The sequence below is a fragment of the Pleurodeles waltl genome, chromosome 9 (assembly GCF_031143425.1).
Source record: "Pleurodeles waltl isolate 20211129_DDA chromosome 9, aPleWal1.hap1.20221129, whole genome shotgun sequence".
Lineage (NCBI taxonomy): Eukaryota > Metazoa > Chordata > Amphibia > Caudata > Salamandridae > Pleurodeles > Pleurodeles waltl.
Genome location: NC_090448.1, coordinates 208,504,921 through 208,532,810, shown reverse-complemented (window position 1 = coordinate 208,532,810; position 27,890 = coordinate 208,504,921). Strand labels below are relative to the sequence as shown.

General features: G+C 44.3%; 1 protein-coding gene across 1 annotated transcript in view; it reads right to left on the bottom strand.

Annotated features, from left to right (window-relative positions):
• FAM107A (family with sequence similarity 107 member A) overlaps positions 1 to 27,890 on the bottom strand; it is a 435,693-nt gene that overhangs the window by 342,232 nt on the left and 65,571 nt on the right. The gene's annotated exons all lie outside the window — the stretch shown is intronic.

Sequence of the window (27,890 nt, the reverse complement as noted above, 5' to 3'; positions counted from 1 at the left end):
TATTGTGTTTTCTCATGATATAGTACTAAGTGATATAAGTGGTATAGTAGGAGCTTTGCATGTCTCCTAGTTCAGCCTAAGCTGCTCTTCTATAGCTACCTCTATCAGCCTAAGCTGCTAGAACACCTCCAATCTACTAATAAGGGATAACTGGACCTGGCACAAGGTGTAAGTACCACAAGGTACCCACTATAAGCCAGGCCAGCCTCCTACAACTGAATGGATAGGGGCAGGGCTGCAAAGTAGATGATTACACAGGATTGTATAATTTGATTCTGAGAGAGCATATGCTCAGTATTTGTTTTACAGAGTTGTGCCAGCACCTAGTAGACAGTAAGCTGACTGATCCCAGGAAGCTTGCTGAGGAGGCGGACCTCTACACTAGCACCAGAGTGTCCAGAAAGGTATCTGGGGGGGGAGAAAAACTTAAAAATAAGGAGTTCTCAAAAGCCCCCCAAAATATTTCCCAAGGGAATAGGGTAACCAGTCCTGGTCTGATTCCAAAAGGAGAGGTTTTACTGATCATAAGACAGGGAGGTTTGTACCCCAATGTGGAGAGTGCAATAAGTATGGGCACTCTGAGGGCGACTCAAGTGTCCCAAGAGGGCCTGCTCTCACACAAAGGACTGCCACACCCCCAACTTGGACCCTGGCAGAGCGGGTTGAACTGAAAGTGGACCTGGTGCACTTCTAAGTCACTCTTTGAAGTCTCTCCCACTTCAAAGGCACATTTGGGTATAAAAACAGGGCCTCTGCCCTACCACCTCAGACACTTTCCTGGAGAAGATACCTGAACCAGAACCTGCTCCCTGACAAGAAGAACTGTCTGGCTGCCTAAAGGACTCACCTGACTGCTTTCTGATGAGGACTGCTGCCTTGCTATTGCCCTGCTGTCTTGCTGCTTTCGTGCTTTGCTGCAGAAGTGCTCTCCAAGGGCTTGGACAGTGCTGAGGACCAAAAAGACTTCTCTGCTGCAGGTTAAATCTCCGTGCGCCAGTCAAGAACGACGCACAGCCTGCTCGTGGTGAAAATTTCACCGCATGCCGAGTCTGGAACGACGCAGCCCGACTTCGCAACAGAAGCTCGTCGCAGCGCCAGCGACCCAACGTGACCGGAACTTCAATGCACAGCCCTACTGGATCAACGCAAGCTGACTCAGAAAACCGCCGCCCGACTTCCTGAGAGGAATCGCCGCAGCGCCTGCTGTACGGAAGAAAATTTCACGCATCGCCTACCGGAATCGATACAGCCGCTGTGACTTCGCTCTGGAAGCCCAGGATTCCCCACATCGTCCCCAGGCTGTCTGAAAACCCCGCAACCCCAAGAGGATCCAAGTCCGCGTGCCGGAAATTGACGCAACGTCTTCCCTGTGTGGAGAATAACAACGCAAGTCCATTTGCGAAGGGGCGAAATCGATGCACACTCACCGTTTTACACGTATCTCCTCCTCTGCGCTCCCTTGCGAGGATTTTTCAACGCAAACCAGGTACTTTGCCCTGCAAGAGACACTTGTTGTTTCTAGGAGAACTTAAGACATTTTTTATTGCTTTTACAGTAATCTTTTAACTCTAAAGACACTTGACATCACATTCAGTGATATCCCTAAATTTGCTTATGTCATCTTTAATCGTTGTGATCTGCATCTATTCAGATAAATACTATATATTTTTCTAAACACTGTGTGGTGTATATTTTTTGGTGTTTTACTATGGTATTGTATGATTTATTGCACAAATACTTTCCACATTGCCTTCTAAGGTAAGCCTGACTGCTCAGTGCTAAGCTACCAGAGGGTGGGCACAGGATGATTTGGATTGTGTGTGACTTACCCTGAATAGAGTGAGGGTCCTTGCTTGGACAGGGGATAACCTGTTGCCAACCAAAGACCTAATTTCTAACAACAGTTGAGAAGGAAGCTTTTGCTGTGGTCTAGCGGCTGAAGAAGCTAAGACCCTACTTGTTTGGGACTCACTTCCAGGTTCAGTTTCCATTTTCTCTGTGCCAATTTTTCTGATTTTCTGCTATTTGTAGTATCTGTTTCTGTTCCTTGTTTTCCTGCATCTCTGTTCTTGTGTTAGCCATTGATCATAGTCCCCTGTCTGCACTCTTCTTCACCTGCTCTATTACATGCAGACTCCTAGCCTTGTGCTCGGTGTTCCTGATTGTCTGCAAATTTCTACCTTACCTTGTTTGAATGTAGATCTTTCCAAGCCTTGTGTTCAATCTTTCATCTCTGTGTATTCCAGTCCTGTTCCTAACCCTGAATTAAGTCCTGCTTTTCCCTGAACCCAGTTCCTGTTTTGATGTTCCTTGTTCGGTTCCCTGTTCTTCTGTTGTGCGTTTATATTGTAATTCTGATTGTCTTAGCTTCAAGGGGTGCCAGCTAGATTCCAAGCCTTGTGCCTTTGACACATGGGGCCACTCTGCACTCCTTCCCCTTATGAGCTGCTGGGTGTCTCTCAGAACTCTGTGATATTAATTTGTTCCTTGCTTTTATACAAGATCTTTTCACCTCACAGATAGATCATTTATGAGGAATAAACAAACTATCATTTATGATAGCTGGTCTATTGTTTCCTTGCTTTACCTTCCTGTCCTGTTGTTAGTACTTGTGTTTTCTCTACAGACTGCTAGTTCCCTAATCACTGTCTGTTCCAATCTGCTTCAGTCCTCAGCTTCTGTCCTATTTCCCTTTCCAGCCTTCAGGTGCTTGCTTATTTATATCAATCTCCAATTATCTAGTATTGTCAAAGTCACACCCAGCTAGTCCATATACTGATCACCCTGCAAGTTCCATGACAGGGAGCAATCGGAGTTTTGGAATAAAAGTCTTCTCCCATCTGGCAGAGGATTTTCAAAGCTCTTGCTTGGTGGAAGAAGACTTGCTTTACCTGCCTGAGCTGCTGCAAGGATTGAAACTACTGTATATTAGATGTGGGCTCCCATGTATGTGAGGTGGCCCTAGGGGAATGGGGTCCCCAGGGCATTGTAAGGCTTGGAGTGGGAGCGGACCCCTTCCCTATACCTAATCGATGGCTCTGAAAGAGGGGGTCACTGGGGCCCATTGTTGGCTCTGTGAGGGGCCCAGATGGTGTCCTCCCCTAATATGTGTTTCAGGCAGGGGCATGGGGTCCCTGGTGCCTTTACAGGCTTGGGGAGGGAGTCCATACACCCTCTTCCATTTTTTATAAAGAAGTGGCCCAGGGGATGGGGGTCCACAGAGCCCCACTGAGGCTCAGAAAGGGGGGGCATGCACCTTCTCCTCTTACTTTTCCACAGCAGCCCCTGAGCCCCATTTTATTTTTTCAAAAGCCACAATAATTTCTCCCTATTAAACTCAGTACAGGGGCCAAAGGCCACCGAAGCTGCAGGTGCTAGAAGACCGCCAGTGCTGCCGGTCCTCCGTCTGCCATATTATGACTACTGACCGATTTCCACCACAATTTGGGTGGAAATCTGTCAGCAGTCATGCTGGCGGTCAGGGGTGCAGAGGCGGTTCCACAGCCATCACTGCCATGCCAAAAGGACACTGCCTGCTGTGTTACGAGCAGTAATATGGCGTGGCAGTGTCCTGATGGTGCGGCACTCCTGGCGGTGGAAAAGCCGGGTCTTGTTCCCTGGCAGATTACCTCCTTGCCGGACAAGGTAAGTCAATCGTCTGACAGCGGAGGAGGGTGGGATGGTGAGGGGTGTTGTGTGTGTGCGTGTGTGAGTGGGTGTATGCCTGCGTGTGTGAATGTAAGTGTGTATGCATGTGTAAATGTGTGTATTCATGTGTGTATACATGTGTGAATGTAAGTGTGTATGTGTGTGTATGCTAGTGTGAATGTGTGTGTGATTATTGAAGTGAGTGCGTGTTGGTATTTTTGTGTGTATGTGTGTGTGTGATTGTTGAAGTGAGTGCATGTTGGTATGTTTGTGCGAATGCATGTCTGTTAGTGCAAGTGAATGAGTGTATGCATGCGTGTTGCTGAATGAGTGTATGTATGTGTGTTGCCAAATGAGCGTATGTAAGTATTGGGTTCCCAAAGGAGGTGGCATCTGACCAGGGTACCAAATTCATATCTACATAGATAAAGTCTCTGTGGTAGGAGTGTGGGGGTAATCTACAGGTTCAGCACTCCTTACCACCCCCAAAGGAAATGGGTTGTTTGAAAGGTTCAACTGCACCCGGAAGGCATGATTATGGGTCTGCCGTAATCCATGAGGCGTGAGTAGTATGTCCTCTTGCCATGCCTTCTCTCTGCATTTAGAGAGGTACTGCAGAAGGGACTTGGTTTTAGCCCCTTTAAGCTGCTCCATGGGCACCCCGAGAGAGGACCTCTGAGTCTGGTGACAGAAGGCTGGGGGAAAGCTCCCAGTAAGTCCCCCCCAGGATGTATTTAGCTACATGCTGGCCTTTAGAAACCAGACTGCATGCTTCAGGAAGCTCGCTCAGGAGAACCTGGAAGCAGACCAGGAGGATATAAAACAATGGTATGGCCAGAATGCCATTCTGGTTGAGTTTCAGCCTGGCGAATGCATGTATGTAAGTGTTGGTGTATGCGTGTATGTAAGTGTTGGTGAATGCCTGTATGTAAGTTTTGGTGAATGCATGTATGCAGGGTGTGTGTAGGTGTGTGTATGTAGGGAAGGTGGTGCTGTCATGGAAGGGGGCGGTGGGGGCCATGTAAATGAAGGGGTGGTTGGAGGAGTTGTCTGAAGGCAGCAGGAAAGAAATTTCCTGTCGCCGGGAGCCTTTCCGCCAGGGTTTTCGTGGTCATACTACTGCCTGTGGTCTTCAGAGGACCGCCGGCCCACAGCTGCTGTCCTCCGGCCCGGCAGTCCTACCGCCCTGGAAGTACCAGCGGAGATGTGGTGGTTTGGCAGAGGTCAAACCCCCACACTTGCAATGTGGCTGTCTTCACTGCTGGCCCGTCCGCGGTGAGACCACCAGCGCGGCTTTGAAATGAGGGCCTAAGTCTCTGAGTCCTGTAAAGGCTGCCTGCAACATTTTCCCTCATGTTGCAGGCAGTCAATAGGAGCACTCACTCCCGCTGGAGCATGTCTCCCATGGGAGAGAATTGGCCCAAGGGACATAAAGCCACCTGTACCAATCAGAAAGCTCTATTTTTTAAAGTTGGGTTTGAGGGACTCTTGCAGACCCAACCGTCCAGATATACAAATAGTTTTTAACCCTGATATCTTAAAAGCTATTGAACGGATTTGCACCGAATTACAAAAGCAAACTTTCTGGATCAAGATCTAGCTTACTGCTCCCTGAATTTGGTGCAATTTCGTTCAGCAGTTTTTACGGTGGTGCTTCTAAAAAAAAAGTCTATGGAAAAATAATTGGGAAATTTGGTTTTTCTAAGCTCCGGCTTGATATGTCACCCCAAAACTTTCCAGGAAGCAGTGGAAGTGGACACAGACTTTTCTGGAAAGGTTTGTGAAGATCCGTCAAATATGGTTCCAAAGTAATCACCAAACTGAAAAATGCTCTACCTTTGAAAACGCAGACCAAACTAAAACTATGCAGTGGTGACTGGCACTGGGTGGGTTTTCATATATATATGTCTATCTATCTATCTCTCTCTCCCTCTCTCTCTATATATCTATCTATATATATTCACCCAAATGCTGCTCATTGTTACCGAACTCTATCAAGTGGGTGCCTCCTTCGTGCAAGCAGCACTGCACGTAATTAATGTCCAAACCAAGCAGCTCCACTACAGAGCCAGGGGCACTCTTGGATTCCACTTCCTCACCCCAGCATGACGCGTTTCGGCGAAGTGCCTTCTTCAGATGCCGGTAATTAGAGGACACACGCCCACTAGTGTTTAACCCCTTCGCTGCCAGGCCTTTTCCCCCTCCTGTGCCAGGCCTTTTTTTGCCTATTTGGGGCAGTTCGCGCTTAGGCCCTCATAACTTTTTGTTCACATAAGCTAACCAAGCCAAATTTGCGTCCTTTTTTTCCAACATCCTAGGGATTCTAGAGGTACCCAGACTTTGTGGGTTCCCTTGAAGGAGGCCAAGAAATTGGCCAAAATACAGTGAAAATTTCGTTTTTTTTAAAAAAAATGGAAAAAGTGGCTGCAGAAGAAGGCTTGTGGATTTCCCCCCGAAAATGGCATCAACAAAGGGTTTGTAGTGCTAAACTCAGCAGCTTCCTAGCTTTCAGGAACAGGCAGACTTGAATCAGAAAACCCAATTTTTCAACACAATTTTGGCATTTTACTGGGGCATACCCCATTTTTGCAATTTTTTGTGCTTTCAGCCTCCTTCCAGTCAGTGACAGGAATGGGCATGAAACCAATGCTGGATCCCAGACACCTAACCATTTCTGAAAAGTAGACAAAATTCTGAATTCAGCAAGGGGTCATTTGTGTAGATCCTACAAGGGTTTCCTACAGAAAATAACAGCTGAAAAAGAAAAATATTGAAATTGAGGTGAAAAAAACATCAATTTTTCTCAATGTTTTACTCTGTAACTTTTCCCTGCAATGTCAGATTATGGAAAGCAATATACCGTTACGTCTGCTGGACTCCTCTGGTTGCGGGGATATATAGGGCTTGTAGGTTCATCAAGAACCCGAGGAACCCAGAGCCAATAAATGAGCTGCACCCTGCAGTGCGTTTTCATTCTATACCGGGTATACAGCAATTCATTTGCTGAAATATAAAGAGTAAAAAATTGCTATCAAGAAAACCTTTGCATTTCCAAAAAGGGCACAAGATAAGGTGCTGAGGAGCAGTGGTTATTTGCACATCTCTGAATTCCGGGGTGACCATACAAGCATGTGAATTATAGGGAATTTCTCAAATAGATGTCTTTTTTACACACTCTCCTATATTTGGAAGGAAAAAATGTAGAGAAAGACAAGGGGCAATAGCACTTGTTTTGCTAATCTATGTTCCCCCAAGTCTCCCGATAAAAATTATACCTCACTTGCGTGGGTAGGCCTAGCGCCCGCGACAGGAAACACCCCAAAGCGCAACGTGGACACATCCTAAATTTTGGAAAAAACCAGAGGTGTTTTTTGCGAAGTGCCTACCTGTAGATTTTGGCCTCTAGCTCAGCCGGCACCTAGGGAAACCTGCCAAACCTGTGCATTTCTGAAAACTAGAGACCTAGGGGAATCCAAGGAGGGGTGACTTGCGGGGCTCGGACCAGGTTCTGTTACCCAGAATCCTTTGCAAACCTCAACATTTGGCTAAAAAAACACATGTCCCTCACATTTCTGTGGCAGAAAGTTCTGGAATCTGAGAGGAGCTACAAATTTCCTTCCACCCAGCATTCCCCCAAGTCTCCCGATAAAAATGATACCTCACTTGCGTGGGTAGGCCTAGCGCCGGCGACAGGAAACACCCCAAAGCGCAACATGGACACATCCTAAATTTTGGAAAAAAACAGAGGTGTTTTTTGCGAAGTGCCTACCTGTAGATTTTGGCCTCTAGCTCAGCCGGCACCTAGGGAAACCTACCAAACCTGTGCATTTCTGAAAACTAGAGACCTAGGGGAATCCAAGGAGGGGTGACTTGCGGGGCTCCGACCAGGTTCTGTTACCCAGAATCCTTTGCAAACCTCAAAATTTGGCTAAAAAAACACATGTCCCTCACATTTCTGTGGCAGAAAGTTCTGGAATCTGAGAGGAGCTACAAATTTCCTTCCACCCAGCTTTCCCCCAAGTCTCCCGATAAAAATGATACCTCACTTGCATGGGTAGGCCTAGCGCCGGCGACAGGAAACACCCCAAAGCGCAACGTGGACACATCCTAAATTTTGGAAAAAAACAGAGGTGTTTTTTGCGAAGTGCCTACCTGTAGATTTTGGCCTCTAGCTCAGCCGGCAACTAGGGAAACCTACCAAACCTGTGCATTTCTGAAACTAGAGACCTAGGGGAATCCAAGGAGGGGTGACTTGCGGGGCTCGGACCAGGTTCTGTTACCCAGAATCCTTTGCAAACCTCAAAATTTGGCTAAAAAAACACGTCCCTCACATTTCTGTGGCAGAAAGTTCTGGAATCTGAGAGGAGCTACAAATTTCCTTCCACCCAGCGTTCCCCCAAGTCTCCCGATAAAAATGATACCTCACTTGCGTGGGTAGGCCTAGCGCCGGCGACAGGAAACACCCCAAAGCGCAACGTGGACACATCCTAAATTTTTGAAAAAAACAGAGGTGTTTTTTGCGAAGTGCCTACCTGTAGATTTTGGCCTCTAGCTCAGCCGGCACCTAGGGAAACCTACCAAACCTGTGCATTTCTGAAAACTAGAGACCTAGGGGAATCCAAGGAGGGGTGACTTGCGGGGCTCGGACCAGGTTCTGTTACCCAGAATCCTTTGCAAACCTCAAAATTTGGCTAAAAATACACATGTTACTCACATTTCTGTGGCAGAAAGTTCTGGAATCTGAGAGGAGCCACAAATTTCCTTCTACCCAGTGTTCCGCCAAGTCTCCCGATAAAAATTATACCTCACTTGTGTGGGTAGGACTAGCGCCCACGAAAGGAAAGGGCCCAAAACACAACGTGGACACATCACATTTTTTTATAAAAAGCAGTGCCTACCTGTGGATTTTGGCCTGTAGCTCAGCCGACACCTGAGGAAACCTAGCAAACCAGTGCATTTTTGAAAACTAGAAACCCAGGGGAATCCAAGATGGGGTGACTTGCGGGGCTCTGACCAGGTTATGTTACCCAGAATCCTTTGCAAACATCAAAATTTGGCCCAAAAAACACTTTTTCCTCTCATTTCGGTGACAGAAAGTTCTGGAATCTGAGAGGAGCCACAAATTTCCTTCCACCCAGCGTTCCCCTAAGTCTCTCGATAAAAATGGTACATCACTTCTGTGGGTAGGCCTAGCGCCCACAAAAGGAAATGGCCCAAAACACAACGTGGACACAACATATTTTTTCACAGAAAACAGAGGTGTTTTTTGCAAGGTGGTGTTTGGCCTGTAGCTCAGCCGGCCCCAGGGGGGGGGGCAGAAATGGCCTAAAATAAATTTGCCCCCCCAACCCTTGCCTACGGGGTCGCTCCCCCTGCGTGACATTGGCGCCAAAAAACAAATCCCCGGTGCCTAGTGGTTTCTGCCCCCTTGGGGGCAGATTGACCTAAAATTGGCCAATCTGCCCCCAGGGGGGCAGAAATGGTCTAAATACAATTTGCCCCCCCCAGGGGAGCGACCCTTGCCTGATGGGTCGCTCCCCATCTCTAAAAAAAGAAAAAACACAAAAAAAAAACACAAAAAAAAAATTGCCCTGGCGCCTAGAGTGTTCTGCCCCTCCCCCGGGGGCAGTTCGGCCTAATAATAGGCCGATCTGTCCCCCGGGGGGGCAGAAATGGCCTAAAATAAATTTGCCCCCCCAACCCCCACCCCCCCCCGGGAGCGACCCTTGCCTACGGGGTCGCTCCCCCTGCGTGACATTGGCGCTAAAAAACAAATCCCCGGTGCCTAGTGGTTTCTGCCCCCTTGGGGGCAGATTGACCTAAAATTGGCCAATCTGCCCCCAGGGGGGCAGAAATGGTCTAAATACAATTTGCCCCCCCAGGGGAGCAACCCTTGCCTGATGGGTCGCTCCCCATCTCTAAAACAAAAAACAAAAAAAAAAAAACACAAAAAAAAATTGCCCTGGCGCCTAGAGTGTTCTGCCCCCCCCCCCGGGGGCAGTTCGGCCTAATAATAGGCCGATCTGTCCCCCGGGGGGGCAGAAATGGCCTAAAATAAATTTGCCCCCCCAACCCCCACCCCCCCCCGGGAGCGACCCTTGCCTACGGGGTCGCTCCCCCTGCGTGACATTGGCGCCAAAAAACAAATCCCCGGTGCCTAGTGGTTTCTGCCCCCTTGGGGGCAGATTGACCTAAAATTGGCCAATCTGCCCCCAGGGGGGCAGAAATGGTCTAAATACAATTTGCCCCCCCAGGGGAGCGACCCCTGCCTGATGGGTCGCTCCCCATCTCTAAAAAAAGAAACAACAACAAAAAAAAAACACAAAAAAAAAATTGCCCTGGCGCCTAGAGGTTTCTTCCCCCCCTGGGGGCAGATCGGCCTAATAATAGGCCGATCTGCCCCCAGGGGGGGCAGAAATGGCCTAAAATAAATTGCCCTCCCCCCCAGGGAGCGACCCTTGCCTAAGGGGTCGCTCCCTTTGCGTGAAATTCACGCAAAGAAAAAACTCCCTGGTGTCTAGTGGTTTCTACCCCCCTTGGGGGCAGATTGGCCTCATCAAAATAGGCCAATCTGCCCCCAAGGGGGGCAGAAATGGGCAAAATATAATTTTCCCCCAAGGGGAGCGACCCTTGCCTAAGGGGTCGCTCCCCACCTCAATAAAAAAAAATGAAACAAAAAATAAAAAAATAAAAATAAAATGGTCCCTGGTGCCTAGAGGTTTCTGCCCCCCCTGGGGGCAGAAAAGGCCTTTTCAAAAAAATGCCCCCCCTGGGAGCGACCCTTGCCCAAGGGGTCGCTCCCTTTTGTCAATTTCAATGAAAAAAAAAAAAATCCCTGGTGTCTAGTGGGGTTTCAAAAGCCGGATTGCAAGCAATCCGGCTTTTGAAACCCTCGGAGGGACTTCAAAGGGAAGGAAATACTTTTCCTTCCCTTTGAAGCCCCTCCGGGCCTCCCAACTGATTGAAAAAGAAATGCTTTTGCATTTCTTTTTCAATCGCGCTGGAAGCAGAGCTTCCAGCGCGACGAGGGAGGCCCCTGTGACACATCAGCACGCGCGCGCGCTGACGTCACTGGGGGGGGTGGGGGGGAGTCGGGGGTGGAAGGGGAAGGTCTTCCCCTTCCATCCCCGACTTGGGGGGGGGAGGGGGGTGCACGGGGGGCGCGCTAGCGCGCCCCCAAGTTCCCCTGTGCCATGGACGAGATGATCTCGTCCAAGGCACAGGGGAACTGTAGCCTTGGACGAGATCATCTCGTCCAAGGCACAGAAGCGGTTAAATACGTTTTTACTCCTCCTTCAATTCATTCATGGTTGCAAACAAACTTCATTTCCCATAATGCACCAAGCTGGATATGCTACCACTCTAATTTTTCTTAATTGTTTTTACACAGTCCCAATCATATTTTCCCTCAGTTTAAAATGACTAAGTTTCAAGATGGCCGGATACCTGTAAGGGAATCAAGATGGATTAAATGAAAACTTTCTTATTCAAGTACTTTCCTTTACATGAGAATCAGAAAAACATTCTGGCTAAATTTGAAACCAGTCATATAAATCCTTTATCTCTAGACACTCTGATCTTCTGTGTACTCTTAAAATGTTTCAACACAAATTGCACATATTGTAAATTTATATATATATATATATATAGTAAACAACATAAAAGGATTGTGCACAATGAATAACACAATATGGATTCAGGAAAAACAAATCACATAACTTGTCAACTCGAATATTACATGATAAATATCTTAGAATAGTGGCATACAATAAACAACATGAATTAAACTCGAGGAGAGAATCGTGCGTCTTGCGGATTCGAGTGTCACCATGTAAAAAGCCAAGAAATGGTAGTATGCAATGAATATGAAAGTCAAATCATCATTAAACGAATCACGCGTCTTGCCGATTCGTAAACCAGGATGTAAATGCCAAGAAATAACAGCTCACAATGAATAACAAGATCAAAGTACAATGAAACGAATCGCGAATCTTTTGGCGATTCTTAAGCTACCATGTAAATGTCAAGAGATGGTAGCGTGCAATGAACAACAAAGTTAAAACACCATAAAGCGAATCGCGCGTCTTGCCGATTCTTAAGCCACCATGCAACTGTCAAGAAATGGTAGCGTGCAATGAATAACAAGATTAAATTATCATGAAACGAATCGCGCGTCTTGCCGATTCGCAAGTCACCCTGCAAATGTCACAATCACTCAAGCACATATTTCACACGGTCAAAGTACTCTGTCAAATCATAAAAGAATTAGGCCCAAGAACATAATTGTTCTCGATAACGGCGTCGGGAGGCCAGCCCAACCACCGTCTTACCATCCAGAACAAGGATCTCCAAATGAAGAATGAAAGTCAGATGTCTGGAAGATCAAATAGGCCACCGGGACAGGAGCTCAGGAAGTAGCTGCTGCTCTGCACCGGGACCTCTGAATAGTGAGCACTTGGAGCTGGGCTGGCTCCTTTTAATAGAGTCTTGGCCCAGCCCACAACCACACCCAGGCATGTTGCAGGGAAAGTCTCTAGAATGCCCTGGAAAGGGACCACACCCTAACACACTCTGAAAGCCTGCAGCAATACATTGCAAATGAACAGCATTTGTAAGCACATTAAAAATTAGTCTTCAGGATTTAACTCTGCAATGCAAAAGGTTAAACAACAAAATATCAGCACAATGCATAAATTATGTTGTTTTGAGAGTGCTGGGTTTTTGCATTCTAGTCGCCAATAGAGCACGCACTGCCCTGGTGTTGACAGCTCTCTTGCAAGGAAGAAAAAAGACGCATCACCATCCTGACCAGGGAAGCAAACAACGCACGGCCTCACTTGTGAGTAAGGAACCAACGCATTGCTGACTTTTCCGACACACGCTCCCAGTGCGGCTTTATTTTTTATGCAAACCAGGTAATTTGTGTAAAATCAACATTTCCATTGTTTTCTATGGAGTAAAACTCTTATTTTTTTTATTTCATATTTTGACTTTTGTATGTTGGATTTTTGTCATTTTGGTCTTGTTTGATTTAGATAAATATTACCTATTTTTCTAAAATGGTGTGGTGTCCATTTTGTAGTGTTTTCAATGTATTACTGTGTGTTTTGGTACAAATACTTTACACAGTGCTTCTGGATTAAGTCTTTCTGCTTGTGCCGAGCTACCAAGGAGGTGAGTGGAGGTTAACCAGGTGTGTTTCTCCTTTGCCCTGACTAGAGTAAGGGTCCTTGCTTGGACAGGGGGTAACCTGACTGCCAATCAAAGACCCTTTTTCTAAAGGAGGCTACAAACTTATACATTTGTCAGTCTTGTTTGGCAAAAGCACATTGGAATGGCACATTCGCAAATTGGAAATGATAACCACCTCAAAGTCAAGTACTTCTGGCAATAATATTGACTGTAGCTTTATGGCATAATTGTGATAACACATTTCTGAAGCAGAAATGCTTTAACCAATAGTTGAAAGGTTATTACTTGCACAAATATGTTTACATTCACTTAATACCTGCTAAACTTCACAAATTCAATGTCAAATTATGTTTGAAATCCTCCCAACCAACTGTTAAAGATATAAACTGAATTCTTTTACTAATTGATTTTTTTTATCTTTTCAAGTGCCTTGCCTGGTGACAAAACTAATACATATTTCTCGAACATTACTATACTAATTGTGTTGGCCTAATAAAATGTGCCATCACCTTTACAGTGTCCTCTCTTTCCATTTCCTGGACCAAAGTAGAGTGTGTAGCTTTCTTTGTGCGAGCATCTGCTATTATTGCTTCTCACACAGCTTGGAAGCATCTCTGTTCTGTGGAGACTGAAGATTGTGCGGTTCTGCCTGCGTTTGCCTAAAGCAGCATTCATAAAGTATTAGTGTTTTTGGACATCTTGCTTTTACAACACTGCAGTGAAACGATGTGTTAGAAGTTGATTATTAGCACCTAATCATAACTGCGCATAGTAGTGCTTCTGCATTCAATGCACATTTTTTGAAAATCTTTTTTATGTATATCAAGAAGAACCCTCTTTTTCGTGGAAGAATAGCTGAGACTACCAGGTCTAAGCCTACATATGGTAAGTCACTTGTCATGTTGTTGGAAAGTGGGTTATTTGTAAGGGCAGGTAGGTACCTACACTTAGCAATATGCCACAATCCCCCACTAGATCGTTTCAAGGTCTCAGTAAATTATTCCTTTCTCAACCCTTGGTAGCTTGGCCAAAGAGCAGTTAGGCTTAACTTAGAAGACACATGAGTAAAGCATTTAATATCAACAAGACAGTGAATAAATACAACACAACACAAAATAAAAATCGGATACCAATTTATAAAAATATGAAATATCTTTATCTTTAAAATGACACCAAATTGTCAAAAGTCCTATGTAGGGAACCAGAGCTATGAATCTTTAAAGATTAAAAATAATACTAGTGGTTAAAAGCAACTAGCGCTCAAAGGGTTAAACAAGGTCACACTGGACAGGGACAAAGTCTAAAGTTCATGCTACTCACGATGTAACACTGTTACACTTACTTTCTGAAGTATTTCTTGATACAGGAAAGTGGTCCTTAGCACCAGCCAATGGTTCAGAGGCTCTGGTTTGCCTCTTGGGGTCTGGGACAACAACCCCCACAATGCACCTCTTCAACTTATGGAGCTGTTTGCAACGGTTGCTCCAAACATGTCCAAACTTCTGGATTTTCTTCCAGAGGTCTTTTCTGGGTCCTTAAAGTATCTACAAACTTGATTCAAGGTTCCGGGAGCTCTTAGTTGCTCATTGGGGGGTTGGCACTACAATTCCCATGGCCACTGGACACTGGTCAGCTAGTCTCTTATTGCAGGGCTTGATACAGGGGACTCTAGTCAGCTCCTTTGTACCTGTAGCTTACAGGTGGTCCCCTCTGGAGTTGCAGAAGCAAGACAAAGTCCTTTTCTTTGTGAAGCCTAAAGTGTGGAGTTGGTGCAGTCCTTGTGAGTGCAGTTCTTCAGCTGCAGTCCCTCTTCTCCAGTATCTTCTTCCAGCAGGGATCTGAATAGTGGGGCAGCTCTGCCATATTTATCCTTGCTTCTGGCAGTGGAAAGCAGGGTGTGCTCCTGTCCAATGGGGCGCTGGCCAACACTCTCTGGGGTGACCACTTCCTGTGAAGTGTTACAAAAATCAATCCCAGAAAGCAACATTCTTTAAAAATCCAACATGGAGGAAATCTCTCCTGGAAGGTTACATCTGGCTGAGCTCACCCGCTGTTGTCAAGTTTCCCTACCACACCTCCTCCAACTACTCTCTTAATCTAATCAGTGGGGCTCCTAGCTGTCTGGTAGTGCAGGAAATGGGGGAGGTCCAGTTTCTGTCCCAGGTGGCTTCCCTCCTTTGAAGACAAGTTTTTCTACTCTTCCCCCATTCTGCGCTGCTATCTGCTGTAGCAGTTCTCCGCCCCCCCAGATGCTTCCTTTGTGTCAGCCCAGGCCACTTCACATCTCATGAAGACAGCCTGGCTCGGTCTGCCAGAGGCTGACCAATCAGTAAAGTGCACTACAGGGCTGAATCTGGTAATTTAGCTCATCTCTATTGAAAATAAGATGTTATTACTTTAAAATAAAGTCTCCAATGTTAGCCTCTGGAGCCCAGCGACTACAATGGGAGGAAAAGAATGGCTGTTTTTACATCACCAGGGCTTATAAAACATCTTTTGTAAATTCCATGCTTACATGTAAACTGCAGACAACCCTAGGCACACTTAGGGCAAACATTTGGGGTGACATATGTACAAATAAAGTAGTTTAGGACTTTGAAAGTACTTTTAATTCCAAAGTTGAATTTGTGGATAACTTTAACTTAAAAGCAGCCAGCTATGCCTCTACAATGACACCAGGGACCACAGCGGTGCACCCAGGATTTCCCTATCTACCTCGGGGTCCCTAAACTTTCATGCGCTACCATGTACCAGGGACTTAGAGGTAGGTTGTCAGAGCCAATTATAAGTATGCCTAATTTGCATATACCATTTTACACAGATCACTGGCCCTGGGACTGGTTAGCAGTGCCCGGGGCACAGTCAGAGTAAGAAATCACCAGTTTCAGCTCAAAATGGGGACAAAAAGTGAGGGGACGTCTGCAATCAGCCCAGTTTTCCCATTCATGTAATCCCTGCATTTTAATGGGAACACAAAAAAACTACCTCACTGGGCACCATCAGAATGATAGAGGCAGGCATTGCCAAGCATCTATATATTTCTGATATAGCTAAACTTGCCCAGTTGAGCCGACAAGCTTAGAGAACAGAAGGATGCGCAAACCAGGTAATGATTGATACAGTATTTTCAACACACCGGACGCAAGTGACAACAATCTGATCCTTATACCTTGAGGTGCCAGGATCCAGGATCTCCAGTCTCATCTTGTATTCCTTCATTCCTCCTAGTCTGTACCTAATTTGTTCGCAATCTCCCCCGATTCCTGCCTATTTTATGCCACCTTGGGATTGTCAGATCCATGCACATAATTTGTCTATCTTCTCCACAGAACCCAAAGAAACTAGGCGGAACATTGATGTTCAGTCATCATTTTTAAACCTTGAGTAGCTTACATAACAAAGATGCAGATATGAAGAGAATATAACTAGAATTTGATAGTCAAGCCACACAATTGTACAATATTAACAAGCTTAAAATTTGTGCCAGTTTACCTTTCACATTTTTTTGACATAATGCCACAACTTAGGTAGTACAGGATATGTGCCGCCTTATTAAATTTGCCTTTTGGCCATTCATATTTAGGCCATCTAGTTATATCTGCTAGCTTGGATGAATTGGAATAGGATTGATGGATTGTCTTATTTTTTAATCCTCATCCAAAATGTGTAAAATTGTGCAACACTGAGAGCATAGGGTAGTCCATAGCTGCTGCATACTGTGATCCTCAGAAACCAGTATGGGAAAAGAATAAACCCATATCTGGGGTTTCTCACCTTAAATCCAGAAAGTATCAGTGAATAGTTTGTGAAGAATATGGTCCATAAGTGCCACTACTCAAACAAATCAATCATCCTCTTATATAATCTGTAATTAACCATATTTCTTTGTCAAGTATCAAGTTTCAATTTAACTTTGTCTATTCAAAGTGCAAAGCTGGGTGGGTATATAGATGTACAGGACCTTTCGACTTCCAAATTCACCACTCACAAAAATCAAGACTGTAGAAAAATTGGTAGATAAGGCTGGGAGATGGGTAATCTTGAAGTTGACAGCATTTAACCATGCATATACCCAAGCAGGATATTTCGGACTAAATGTTGATGATATAGGTCCACTGACAGATATGTTTCAACATCTGTTGCAATTCCCTGACCCTATCATTCTGACAGGGGACTTTAATGTAGTTTTGAACCACAACCTAGATAGATTGTCCAGAGCTAATCAGAAAATGCAGTCTCAGGTAAAATTCATGATGAACTAGTTGTGACTATGTGATGAGTGGAGAGAAAGGATGGGGTTGTTGCAAGGTCATACATTCAGCAATAAAAATGAGTCAAGGACTGATTACTTCAAGGTTGATTGGAGGTTAAAGGACTCTGTTCAGGATGTTTTGCATGTGGGGGCCCATCTGTCAGACTTTTTTGCGGCAAGCCTGGATATCAGTTTAGTTGGTAAAGTTGAGCAGCCCAAGTGGATGTTAAATAGGTCGCTGCTATTGGATGAGAAAGTGATAAATGAGCTGCTATTGGATGAGAAGGTGATAAATGAGCTCCATTCAGATACAGAGGAGTTTTTTGTATTAATCTAAATTCGGCTTTATTGGGGGTGGTGTGAGGCTCTTTTAAAGCCTCTCTAAGGGGCAGACTTATCAGGCTGGCTTCTTTTAAGAGAAAGACCTATAATAAAGAGATTCATTAGAGGGAACTAGAAGTACGGGAGGTGGAGGAGAAATTATCCCAGCATGACCTTGGTTCCAAGGAGAATGACCACCTGAAGGTACTACTTAAACCAGCAAAGGACAGGCTTACAGCGGTGATCAAAGGAAGGGTCAGGAAGAGATGTGAGTAGCTCATTTTGAGTATGGGGAAAATTGTGGGAAGTTACTTACTTTGAAAAAAAGTTGGACTTAACTAGAAACACAATAAGTGAGTTATACTGCAGCAGATCTGAGGCCACTCTGAGGAATAGTAGTGGTATCGAAAATCCCTTCTGGGGCTTCCTAAAGTATTTATGTTCAGAGGATTTGGAGGTCACTGAGAGATGGTGCAGAACTGAGTCAAGGATAAAGATCTAGGTGTACTAAGTGATAAGGAGAACATACTACTTAATGGGTACATCGAGCGGTTCGAAGTAGAACTGGCTATTAAGACTATGAAGGTCTGGGGGTGGGGAGTTACTGCTCGGAAAGCCATGTTTTGAGGTGCTTTCTGAAAGTTAGGAGGTCCTGGGTCTTGCGTAGGTTGGTGGGGAGGGAGTTCCAGGATTTGGTGGCGAGGTGGGAGAAGGATCTGCCGCCAGTGGTGGTGTGTTTGATGCGGGGGACTGTTGCGAGGACGAGGTCAGCGGAGCAGAGCTGTCGAGTCGGGTTGTGGAAGTTGATTCGTTCGTTTAGGTAGGCCGTTCCGGTGTCATGAAGGGCTTTGTGAGTGTGGATTAGGATTTTGAAAATTATCCTTTTGTTGATGGGCAGCCAGTGTAGGGATCTGAGGTGGGCGGAGATGTGTTTGTGGTGAGGGAGGTTGAGGATGAGATGTGCGGCTGCTTTCTCGATGCGCTGGAGTTTTCTCTGAAGCTTGCCTGTGGTCCCTGCGTAGAGGGCGTTGCCGTAGTCCAGTCTGCTGCTTAAGAGGGCGTGGGTGACCATTCTTCTTGTTTCTAAAGGAATCCATTTGAAAGTCTTGCGTAGCATGCGGAGGGTGTTGAAGTAGGAGGATGATATGGCATTGATTTGCTGAGTCATGGAGAGAGTTGAGTCCAGTATGATGCCAAGATTGCATGCATGGGTGGTGGGTGTTGGGGGTGGTCCTAGGGTGGTGGGCCACCAAGAGTCGTTCCATGCTGTCTTGTTGGGACCGAAGATGATGATCTCGTTTTTTTCTGAGTGCAATTTGAGTTGGCTTGCTGTCATCCAGTTAGCGATTGGGAGGAGTCCGGCGTGTAGGTTATTTTTGGTGGTAGATGGGTTCCTCGCGAGGGAGATGATGAGCTGGGTGTCGTCAGAGTATGAAATGATGTTGATGCCATGGAGGCTGATAATGCTGGCAAGTGGAGCCATGTAGATATTGAAAAGGGTGGGGCTGAGGGAGGATCCTTGGGGGACCCCGCAGATGGTCCTGGTGGCTGGTGACCGGAAAGGAGGGAGGCAAACTCTTTGGGTTCTTTCGGAGAGGAAGGAGGTGAGCCAGTCCAGGGCTTTGTGGCAAATTCCTGTGTCAAAGAGGCATGTGCGAAGGGTTTTGTGGCATACAGTGTTGAATGCTGCGGAGAGGTCTAGGAGGATGAGGGCGACGATTTCGCCCTTGTCCAATCTGGTCCTGATGTCTGTGCAGGTGATGAGGGCGGTCTCGGTGCTGTGGTTTTTGCGGAATCCAGACTGGGAGACGTTGAGTATGTTGTTTTTGACCAGGAAGCAAGACCGTTGTTTGTATGATTACACCTACTAGTTGCCTGTGATGCTCTGACATCGAGCTGTAAGGCCAGGGTGCATTGAAGAATTGGGCTACTCCAGGCAGGAGTTCTCCAATCTGTGATACGAGACAAGGGTGGTTCCGGATAAAAGATCTCAAGGGGAATACCTGGAGGTGAAAGAGGACATTAAAAGAAAAAAAAGACCGTTAGACTCTCTGAGGAGAGATTGTTAACAGATTAATTAATCCCAATTAACAAACTCATGTCCTCTAGTTCTTAATTTCGGTGGACTCTTGATTTAACTAGATGTTTAAGTTTCCGCCAAATATTCCCAGTTCTGGATATCTAACAAACAGATGATAATGTCAGCTGATATTGACCTGCATTGTGGAGAATAACTGTAATTCGTTTTGATAAATTTTTTATAAGAAGCATCTAATACGAGTGGTGGAAGAGTAAAAAAAGTAGGTTTCTATGCTTTACATTTGGGAACAAACTATGATTTAACAATATAACACCTTCCTGTTAAATTTGAGCACAATTAATATTTTGCCAAGGCTATTTTGGTCCTTGACTTCATGGATTGTCTTATGTCTCTGTGCTATAGAGATGCAAGATCTTCTAGTGCTTTTAACCTACTTTGATCATGACCAAGTTAACCAAACTTTTAATGTGTTCAAGAATTATGGAGTTTGATGGTATTTTCAAGTTGCGAACTATGTTAGACCATAATTGTTTGCCTTATGAAACCAGACTCTCAGATTGCTCTGATCTCCAATTATTATGCATTCCTTTGCTCTCATGCACTATTGGCGCTTTTCTACCTTCCATCCATCATCTTTGTGACAGAATAACCTGTCCGCCAAACTCTAAATGAGGCCCTATGTTCATTTAATCTTTTGCGGGGTCCAGTGAAACACAGGAGCTTTGGTAGTGCTGAGAGCCCAGTGCTGCGCAGCCTCATTTTCCATGACCTTGCACCCCAACTGGAGTGCACATTTTTCAACTACTGCTTCTTTTCTGATACTTAGCATTTTACCTCTTAAGAATCTATCAAAAACTCCCCTCATATTAATATCATCACGCTTCTGTCTGGTTCCTTCAGCCTTATTATAAGTGTGTGTAAAAAAAACCGCCTGGAGTACATGAGGCCTGGCATGAGCCCAATGATCCACGAGACACAATCCTTTATATCTAATCTAGGAGCAGTCTCCCTACTTTAATGAGCCAAGATGTGGGCTTCTAGATATCCTCCATATGGATAGGAGGTGTATAAAGCTCGTGCCACAATAATCTGTGCTTAAGTGAAGGAACATTAGAATACAATTAACCTAATTGAGATCACAGTTTTTTTCTGAGACTTCTTAGCATTACACAATAGGCATAAAGACTACACCATCATTGCTTGGAATGTCTACTTATTTTCAGGAACTATTGCATCTTAAAGTTCTCTGTAGTTTTCCTAATTTGCTTGTTAATCATGTTTGAAAATTCTGAAGATTTCCCTTAAGGAGGTAAAAATAAATCCCACTTCTATTTTTGGTATTAAAAACTGCCTCTTTATTTGTCTTTACCAACTACACCGACATACGTTTATCACTTCGAGTGCCACTGAGTTAGGTAATATTAACAACTTTAATTTACAGTGCTACAATATGACAAAGCTGCAGCATCAAGCACTATTTGAGAACGAATCATTATTGCTGATGTTATTGCCTCGCCTAACAATATTATTGTCATCATTGTTAACGTTATTCGGGAAGCCCAGCTATAGCATGTAAACAATGGTTTGGGCATTTAGTTGCCATGGCAAAGTAGCTAGGAATAGTGAGAAATTAATCCAAAAAAAGTCAAACGGTATCAAAACTAAAGTTGCTGAGTAAGACACTTTGGTATCATCGCATAACTCACTTGAACTGAGGAACTCCAATAAAACACAGTGATGCTTTTCTTAAGGACAGACCTATTTATGTAAATGCTAATACATGAAGAAAAGTATCATGCAAATATGACCTTAGAAAAATCAACAGAGAATTGGGAGGTTTAAACGTAACCTTTTTTTTTTATATACGACAATAAAGCTGTTGTGATCCAGCCTGAGTCACCCTTCACTGCCACCTTTGACTCAAGGCCTTTAACTGATTACCCGGAGGTATCCGCTTGACATGCAAAAATGTAATCTCCTTTCATCAGTTCCAAACAGATAACCGAAGTTGTTTGTGAATATGAGTGAAATCTAGGTGCAAAAATCAATTTGCAATTTGATATCCAGAATGATTAGCATTTTGTAGCTCAAAGTTCCCCTCCAGTGGCACAAACTGGATGTTTCACCTGTTAGGATTTCTGCATTTGGTACACTTTGGGCCGCAATGGTGTTTGCTGTTTTACGTGAAATGCCGAAGTGCACAGAATCACATAGACCCTTTGTCAGCATGTACACACACACACACACACACACACACAGCTCATGCTAACAAGTACATTGTATATTTAACATTTACGTTGCACCCTGAGCTAGGACCATTGTGCTTTCAGACTTTACAGCTCTTTACAAGCAAACATATCTCTGTAGCTATACATGCCTATGTGTGTATCTGCCAGGCAAGGACAAAACACATATTGATGACTAAATAGTTTGTTTCAATAATTTATGCACTCTTAATACCGTTATTTATATTTCAAACTTATCAACTTGATATCAGGGAATTACAAAATAGGTGTGATGTCACATGAGATTGGTAAGCTTGTGCTTTTAATAGCACTAGTAATACATGTGTAGCATATATGGCAAACACATTTCATTGCTATTTTAATTTATTGTAAACCTTATTTCTCTTAAATAATTGAGCTCTTAGTCAACTCAAAGTGACAACATTTTAATTCAGTCCTCAAGAAACTGTAACACGTGTGAAAGACTTAGGGCCTGATTTAGATATTGGCAGACAAGTTACACCCTCACAAAGGTGACGAATATCCTGTCCCTCGAAATCTAAATCTCATTATATTAAGTTGGAATTTAGCTTTAAGTGGATGGGATATCCCTCACCATTGTGACGGAGTAACCCCTCCGCCAATATCTAAACCAGGCCCTTAGTTTCAGTGACACTGCGTTGATAATATATGCTGTGTGTATTTTAGTAAAAAGAAAACCTAATGGTTCTGTGTGCTAATAATGAAGGATGGCTGTCAATTGCATCCTTTTGCATGTGGTTTGGAAACTGACACCATTACAATAAAACATTGGATCTGGGATTAACTAGTTTGTTTAGCTGAGAGGATTTTGCTGTGCCGTATTTCTTGCCATCCAAGGCAAAAGTCTGACTGTGTTAGGGTATATGGCTGGCTCTTGGTGTAAATAATCCTGGAAATCTAGGACTATAATAGGTATCCAGGTTTATCCCTAGCTTATTTGTGGATCCCTCAAGTGGAAAATCTTCTCCAAGGTTAGAATTAAACTTAAGGAAGTATATGTTCGATTTTTTCAAGCATCCCTTTGAGAATAGGCCCTTACTATATTAGTGATGGAATAGTGTAAAGCTATACAGATAGTGCCTTTGCTTCAAAATCCAGCTGATGGCATCTCAGAAAAAAAGACCAAGGTTAGTTTTACTAACATTTGATGCAACGCAGTACAGCAAGGGAAGTTGCTGTGGCGCATTCTGTGATAGGGAGAGAGCAGAACTGCACCATTTACAAAGATGTGCAGTTATGCTCTCTCAGAGCACTGGCGTACTTGTGGCTGCGTAGTGCCAATGCAGGCCCCCTTGCGTCATGTAGCAAGGATGCCTGCACTGTGGACAGAATAGACTTTGTGCAGGAAGGTATACATTCCAGCACAAAAACTATGCTTAGAAGCTTATTCTGCTGTATGTATTCAGTAGAATGTAGCACACATACAGACGGAAGTAACAAGGAAATGTAAAAATATTTCTCCTTGTTGCACCAGCCTCGAGGAGATGCACCATTCTGCAACACGCCCATATATACTGACTTTAGTAAATATAGGTTTACTTCAAAATGATACATGGGAATGCCCATGCTGTAATCATGTAATGCCACCCTGATGCAAGGTAGTGAAAGGCAGTGCTATGTGTTGCCTTGTAGTACTTTTTTTGTTTTTACAAAGTCACACAAAGCCATGCAAATCAGGCTTTGCTTGGCTTTGTAAATATCAGACCAGATCTTGCACTGGGGCTGTGCTACAAAATGATGCAACCCCAATGCAAAATGTTAGTGATTCTAGAGCCAAGGGCCATATTGTGATGGCTCTGTGCAGAGCAGAGAGCCTGCATTTTTTGCTTTTAATGTGTCAAAAGTGTCTCGAGGTGTCTAAAGTTCAAACATATCTAACTCAGAATTGCTCTGAGATAATACATGAACTTTAGACAACACTGGTCGGAAACACAAAAAGGTAATCGCTGCTCACTAATTCCAACTTGTACTGTATAAGGCTCATTTATGCATTAACTCTGAGAAATTCCAAGTTATGTTAGAATTTCAGACACCTCACAGGCTGAGAAACAGGCGCTGGGTTCTGCGCAGAGCATCAAATTATGGCCCTTGGGGAGACAGCATGAAGAGCAGCACTGGTTAGGCGCAAAGCTCAGCTCCTGATTTTAAATTCCTGCAGAGTTTAAAAGTGCATTCATTTAAACCAAAATGTGGTCAGGTCTGTGCACTGTTTTAAACAGCACTGCTCAGAAAAAGAAAGATGTACACCTTGCTCACTGTTTCTGAGCTGTACTGTCTAAAAATAACGCACTAACTCAGAAAAACTTCAGATGATATGAATTCACTTTGCAGCCTTACGGTGCCTAAACACAGGTGCTTGGCTCTGTACTGACCAACACACTCTATGATACAGCCCATCAGTGCATATGGCCAGATTTACAAGGCCCTAGCGCCTCCTTGCATCACATTAGCATAATTTTGTTTACGCTAATTGGGCTCAAGGAGGCAATTTTCGCCACACCATATTTACAAAGTGATGTAATGCATGCATTGCACCACTTTGCAATCCCTTGCGCCACATTATGCCAGTGTCAGGCATAATGTATGCAAGGGGGGCGTTCTGCATTATGAGGCCCGCAAAAATGGTGCAGTGAAATCTACACGATTTCACAGTGCCAGTTTTGGCATCATTTTAAATGCCTGCTCAGACCATGTGTTAAAATGATGCACCCATTGAAGTCAAAGGGCCTCTTTGGACTTTGCTAAACTAGCATCAACATTTGTGATGCTAGTGTAGCAAAGCTCCACAATAGCATCACAAACTTTGATGCTATTGTTCTAACGAGCGCCATGATGCTCCATACTGTAAATTTGGCACACAAATGGTGGTGTAAGGGGGGAAGGGCGATGCAAGGAAAGTGGTGCATCAGTACTGATGTGGCGCTTTCTTGTAAATCTGGCCCTTAATTTGTAAAACAAAGAGTGCCGGTGCCTAAAACTCCACTCCGCTGCTGGTGCAATTAAATGTTGGCCAGCCAGATACCACGGTTGTAAATGCTTAAATTCACCTAATGCCTTTTAATTCACTGCCAGACCCTTCCTGCCCCTCTAGCTTACTCTCTCAGGTTCCTTATTTCTCCTTTGTGACAGCTTTTCAGTTGATCTCTTCCTCTGTCTTTCTGTTTTTTATTTCTTTCCTCTCTTGCGGTTAGTAAATGTTTCATGCCCAAAAATAAGTGCTGGTCAACACAACTGAGTGCTGGTGGCCTCCACTGGCAACCACCGGCTTAAATTGAGCAATGAAGCCCAAGGAGGCCAGAGTCCTGCAGTGTGATGTAAATACAGAGATCCATTGCATATACATCACATTTCACTTCTCGGGGTGGGGGAGGTTTACAAAATAGGATTGAGTCTCAAAAGTGATGGAAACCAGCCCAATATGTGTATTTTGAATTTACTTTCCCACAGAAAACTTGTTTTGTGGTGAAAGATGACTAAAAGTAACTTAAAGAAGCATGCTGCTTTGTATTACTTTGCTCCAAGGGGGCATTTCTTGGGTGGTACATGGGCTTTATCATGCAACCACCTATGGTTTTAGACTCAAAACCCTACCTTTTAACAATAGTAGGTGGAGTTTTGCACCAAAAAATAATGCCACTGGGCAGGCAAAAAAAGGAAAATGCTTTTGTTTCTCCAAACTTTTGCTTTACTGAACAGCAACCATCCAAATTGGGAGAAGTTTTCAAGTTTGTCTAGGCATAGTATTTTGTACTGGAAGAAAGCATTCCAGTACAAAACCTATGCTAAACATCCTGCGCACACCCTTGCACAATAATGCAAAGCGTGTATTTGGCGCTAGACAACCTTATTGTGTGCCAGCGCTAGGGAGAGAGCTGGTCTCTACACTATCTTAGTAGATATGGTGCTCTTGTATTCTCCCCCCCCCCCCGACTCTCAAACTTTAGGTGCTGCTTTGTGCTCCCTGACATGTTTATAAATCTGGGCCTCAGTGTGTTGCAGAATCCTAATTGTTCTTTGATAAGCTTGGTTGTTTCGGTGACAACGATAAAAACATTGTCTCTTTATTTCCTATGCTCCTTCTTTCTGTTCAGTCATTCGTAGTCAATCCACTTACCATGCAGCACGTTCAGAGCTACCCAAAAGGACAAATGGAGCTGCTATTGGATAAGGTGATCAACGTGCACCTACACGCACGTGTACTGTACAAGGGACTGACAGGCAGATGGCTTGCACCCAGCATTTGGAAGCAATCTCCTAGTCAACGGATTTAGACGGTATCCCTTTAACTGGAAACGCCTCACAACTTCATGTTCTCATCTTCCGACCATAGGTGATTCACCATGACAACCAGCATAATTATGAAACACATTGAAAGTGTTTATTATAAATGGGAGAACTCGTGGGCGAGCAAAGTTTTTTTCCAATGTTGTTACTGTAGGTGACAGTTTGAAAAGGGAAAGACGTTATTGCGAGGATCCACTGAAAATTTGCTTCCAAAGAGAACTTGCTGCGCCACGGATGAGTTTTCCATTAATGGCGAAAGCAATTTCGGAGTGGGTTGCAGCAGGCTGAGTGGCAATTGACTGAGCAGAAGGTGTGTTGAATGATTACAGACTTTGCTTTAGAAAACAGGACATTAAGTTGCAGTTTTTAATCTCAACCAGTGCCAATTTTCTCCGGAAATTATTAACCGTGTGCCTGCACAGACAGGTTCACATTTATTAAAGGTAATTTGTGAAAATGCTCTTCCAATATACGTAGCCTTCACCTTCCAGTATTTATTCTTCTAGATAAAGAAAAAACGAGCCATATGTGTAGTATTTACTAGTGTCAAAATACTGGTGACAAAACGGCCTTGCGTGGTTTGATATACGTGAAGTAAAGCAAGGCAGAACAAGTCACTGCCTGGCGTATTCTGAATGATTGGGGTGTTACCTGAGTGAAGCATGGTTGTTCCCATTCTGCAGCACACTTAGAAAAAGGAAAATGCCTCAGGATTGTTGTTGTGCGAGAAGGTGTCCCTTCCTGCACAAAACCAATCCTGCCTGTAACTCAGGCACCGATGCTCCATGGCGCAAGGGTGTCTGCATTGTCACCAGGCTGCAGATTATGCATAAGTGCAGGCAGGGGACTGGGATGCCCCACATCTTGATAAATGTGGCACATTCCTGCCCTCTCTCTTTCACACAGTACAGCACAACACAGCAAGTTGTCTTGCTGTTCTGTGTTCCGTGAAAAATTAATAAATCTGGCCCTTATTTTTTATATTCACAAAAGACAAAGAGTTTCAAGGGGACCCCTTTGCTTTAGCCAATGGTTTACCACCTCCTTGGAGGTGTTATGAAGAAGCACAGGGGCATATTTAAGAGCCCATAGTGCTTCCTTGCACCACATTTGAGTAATTTTTTTAATGCAAATTTGACCCCACGAGTCCAAAAACGCCACACCATATTTACAACATGGCACAATGGATGCATTGCGCAACTTTGTAACCTTTTGCGCTACATTATGCCTGTGCCAGCCATAATGGATGCAAAAGGGGCGTTACCCCTTTAGGGGGGCCGAAAAAATGGCACAAGGAAATCTAAGAGATTTTCTTGCACCATTTTTTTCAGCACTTTTAACAGCCTGCTTAGAGCATGCATTAAAAGGAGGCTTCCATTGTTTTCAGTGGGCCTCTGGGTGCTTTAAAGGATTAGCGTCAAAATTGTTGACGCTAATCCTGCCAAGTGCTGGACTGGCGTAAAAAATGACGATGCTAGTACCCCTGACTACTGCCATGTGTGCTATATTTTAAATATGGCACACACATGGTGGCGTTAGGGGGGCGCTAATGGGCTAAAGAAAAGTGTTGCTTTACTACGTGTAGCGCCACTTTTCATAAATCTACCCCACAATATTTTGCAATCAGATTTTAGTTGCAAACCATTTTATACAAAAGATATTGATTCAGTGATAGGAAAGGATGCCTTCAACATGCATTTTCAAGTTACCGAATCAGTATAATTTGAAATCCCATTTTAGAGTCAAAGAAACATTTCAGACACCTAAAATGGAATCAATATATAGGAAAAAGCTTTTTAACAGTGGAAAATGCCATACTTTTGTGAAATTTCATCCATTGGTGCCTTTGAAACCATTAAAATGCTTAGTATACCGGGTCCACAGT